Source organism: Lutra lutra, unplaced genomic scaffold (assembly GCF_902655055.1).
Source record: "Lutra lutra unplaced genomic scaffold, mLutLut1.2, whole genome shotgun sequence".
NCBI classification, from domain to species: Eukaryota; Metazoa; Chordata; class Mammalia; order Carnivora; family Mustelidae; genus Lutra; species Lutra lutra.
Genome location: NW_025923833.1, coordinates 1 through 4,319, shown reverse-complemented (window position 1 = coordinate 4,319; position 4,319 = coordinate 1).

The following is a 4,319-nucleotide window of genomic DNA, read 5'->3' as shown; positions in this document are numbered from 1 at the left end:
CCAACTGACACTTAGATCTCCATCCCGCCTCCCTCCCTGAATGGTGGTAGTGCTGCTGATGGACCAAATGGGATATGAAGAAATAGAATACAGCCTGATCTTACTGTGGAGAATAAACATCTTCCAGTAGTGTTAAGTGGATGCTAAATACACAAAGCTAATTATTTTCCTGAACTGGTGTCCTTCAGAGATTAAATTGTAGTCTATTTCCTGCCCACTTACAGTTGTGTCAAGAATTCTCCAAGCAATGCAGTCTAAGAACAGCAACCATGGTAGAGAGTATACCTGCCATGCTGGTCCTTGAATAACTTTTGGGGGGACTTGAATTATGTTGCTAATTATTTCAAGTGTCCACTTTCCTTTGCTGGCTTTGGCCTGCAGAATGTATGGTTCTTTCCTCTAACATCTCAGTGGGTGTCTTTGAAGGCAGGAAACACTCATCTGTGGAAGACAGAGATGAAATGTTTATACTATGAGAAGGGATAGTCATGCAGCATTTATCAGAACAGGAGCTACCTGAGCTGTGCTTCCCTCTGTTCAGGTTTATTTCCTGGAGGTGCTGACTGAGGTGAGAGCCCAACCAGACTCATTAAAGTTAGTCTTTTGATCTTTGTATGGGAACAACTAGATTGCTTCTCCAAATATAATGGCTATCAAGAGGAAAGATAGTTCTTTGAAAGTTTAGAGGAATGCAAACTGTACCCAGACTTCCATCTCAGCGAGAGGCCTCAGTCTATTCCTCTCTTGGTGGCCCAGAGCACATAGACTCCCCCTCTGCCAACATCCACTGCCAGAGCACGGCCTCAGCCACTGTCTCAGGGGTCCTAGGAGCTCCAGCTTGTCTCTGCACCACAGTGCTACTAAAACTGCAAGCAACATTTGTCCAGGTAAACTGCTTTTTATGAAGCCAGAATTACCCTGATCCCCAAACCAGGCAAAGACCCCAACAAAGAGGAGAATTTCAGACCAATACCCCTGATGAAAATAGATGCCAAGATTCTCAACAAGATCGCAATTAATAGGATCCAACAGTACATTGAGAGGATTATGCAGCAGGAACAAGTGGGAGTTATCCCTGGCATGCAGGGGTGGTTCAACATTTGCAAATCAATCATTGTGTAAGAACTAATCAATAAGAGAAGAGAGGAAAGCCACCTGGTCCTCTCAATTGATGCAGAAATAGCATTTGACAAAATCCAGCATCCATTTCTGATTGAAACCATTCAAAGTATAGGGACAGAGGGAACATTCCTAAACTTCATCAAATCTATCTATGAAAAACCCACAACAAATATCATTCTCAATGGGGAAAAGTTGACAGCCTTCCCTTTGAGATCAGGAACATGAAAGGATGCCCACACTCACCACTACTGTTCAACATAGTATTAAATGTCCTAGCAACAGCAATCAGACAGCAAAGAGAAATAAAATGTATTCAAATTGGCAACGAATAAGTCAAACTCTCTCTTTTTGCAGATGACATGATACTTTATATGGAAAACCGAGACTATTAGAACACCTACAGCAAATCAGCAATGTGCAGGATACAAAACCAATGTACAGGGATGCCTGGGTGGCTCAGTGGGTTAAAGCCTCTGTCTTCAGCTCAGGTGATCATCAGGGTCCTGGGATTGAGTCCCGCAATGGGCTCTCTGCTCAGCAGGGAGCCTGCTTCCTCCTCTCTCTCTGCCTGCCTCTCTGCCTACTTGTGTTCTCCGTCTGTCAAATAAATGAATACAATCTTTAAAAAAAAATCAATGTACATAAATCATTTGGTTTCTTATACACTAACAATGAAAATATAGAAGGGGAAATTAGAGAATTGATTCCATTTACTATAGCACCAAAAACCATGAGATAGATACCTTGGAATAAACCTAGCCAAAGAGGTAAAGGATCTGTACTTGAGGAACTACAGAACACTCATGAAAGAAACTGAAGAAGACACAAAATGATTGAAAAGCACTCTATGCTCATGGATCGGAAGAATAAACATTTTTAAAATGCTTATACTACCTAGAGCAATCTATACTTCCAATACCATCCCGATCAAAATTCCACCAGCATTTTTCAAAGTGCTGGGATAAGCAATCCTAAAATTTGTAGGGAGCCAGAAGAGACACCATACTGCTAAGGAAATGTTGAAAAAGAAAAACAAACCTGGGGGTATCACGTTACCTGATTTCAAGCTTTACTACAAAACTGTGATCATCAAGACAGCATGGTACTGACAAAAAAAACAGACATACCGACCAGTGGAACAGAGTAGAGAGTCCAGAAATGGACCCACAGCTCTATGGTCAAATAATCTTTGACAAAACAGGAAAAAAATATCCAGTGGGAAAAGGACAGCCTCTTCAATAAATGCTGCTGAGAAAATTGGAGAGCTATGTGTAGAAGACACTCGACCATGCTATCACACCATACACAAAGATAAACTGAAAATGGGTAAAAGGACTCAATGTGTGGCAGGAATTCGTCAGAATCCTAGAGGAGAACATAGATAATAACCACTTCGACATGGGCCACAGCAACTTCTTTCAAGACATGTCTCCAAAGGCAAAGGAAAACAAAAAGCGAAAATGAAATTTTGCGACTTCACTGAGATCAAAAGATTCTGCACAGCAAATGGAATAGTAAACAAAACAAAGAGGCAACCTACAGAATGGGAAATATATATTAGCAAATGACATGACAGACAAGGGGCTGATATCAAAGTTTTATAAAGAACACCTCAACCTCAACTCAAAAAACAGATAATCACATTTTTTTTAAATGGGCAGAAGACATTAATAGACACTACTCCAAAACAGACATACAAATGCTAATAAACACGAGAAAAAAAACAGCTCATTTTTATTAGCCATCAGGGAGATTACATCAGGGAGATGCTCCAGTGCACATCCTTTACCTCTTTATTACCTCTTATTCCCGGGTATCTTATGGTAGTTTGTGCCATAGTAAATGTAATCGATTCTCCAATTTCACTTTCTATATTTTCATTGTTAATGTACAGGAAACCAACCAATTTCTTTACATTGGTTTTGTATCCTGCACATTGCTGAATTTCTGTATAAGTTATAGTAGTTTGCACGTGCAGTCTTTTGGGTTTTCCATATAAAGTATCGTCGTTTGTGAAGAAAGAGTGACTTCTTCATTGCCAATTTGAATATTTTTTATTTCTCTTTGTTGTCTGATTGCTGTTGCTAGGATTTTTAACACTATATTGAACAACAGTGGTGAGAGTGAGCATCCTTTTCGTGTTTCTGATCTCACAGGGAAGGCTACAGCTTTTCCCCATTGAGAATGATATCTGCTGTGGGTTTTTCATAGATAGATTTGATGAAGTTGAGGAATGTTCCCTCTATCCCTATACTCTGAATGGTTTTAATCAGAAACAGATGCTGTACTTTATCAAATGCTATTTCTGCATCAATTGAGAGGCCATGTGTTTTTTCTCTCTGTTCTTATTGATTCGTTGTATCACAGTCATTTGCAAATGCTGAACCACCCCTGCATCCCAGGGATAAACCCCACCTGGTCATGGCAGAAAATCTTTTTAATGTACTGTTCGATCCTAATAGCTAGGATATTGTTGAGAACCTTGGCATCCATATTCATCAGGGATATTCGTCTGAAATTGTCCTTTTTGATAGGGTCTTTGCCTGGTTTGGGGGATAAGGGTAATGCTGGCTTCATAGAATGAGACTGGAAGTTTTCCTTCTGTTTCATTAATGAATTTTCAAGAGAATCTGAAGAAAGAATATTCAAGAAAATAGGTATTATTTCTTCTGTGAATATTTGGTAGAATCCCCAGGTAATCCGTTAAGTCTTGTGCTCTTGTTTTTTCGGGAGGTTTTTGATCACTGTTTCAGTCTCATTACTAGATATCAGTCTATTCAGGTTGTCAGTTTCTTCCTATTTCAGTCTTGGAAGTTTATTTGTTTCCAGGAATGTATCCAGTATTCCTAGATTGCTTAACTTATTGGCATAAAACTGTTAATAATTTCTGATGATTGTTTCTATTTCCTTTGTTTTAGTCATGATATCTCCCCTTTCATTCATAATTTTATTAATTTGGGTCCTCTCTCTTTTCTCTTGGATTAGTTTGGCCTTTGCTTTATTGATCTTATTGATTCTTTCAAAGAATCATCTTCTTGATTATTTTGAAGTGTTCCACTGTATCTCTAGATTCTATCTCATTGACCATGCTCTAATCTTGATTATTTCCCTTCTTGTGAATGGGGTTGGCTTAATTTGTTGTTTATTTCCAGTTCTTTAAGGTATAAAGACAGCTAGTGTATTTGGGATTTATCAAA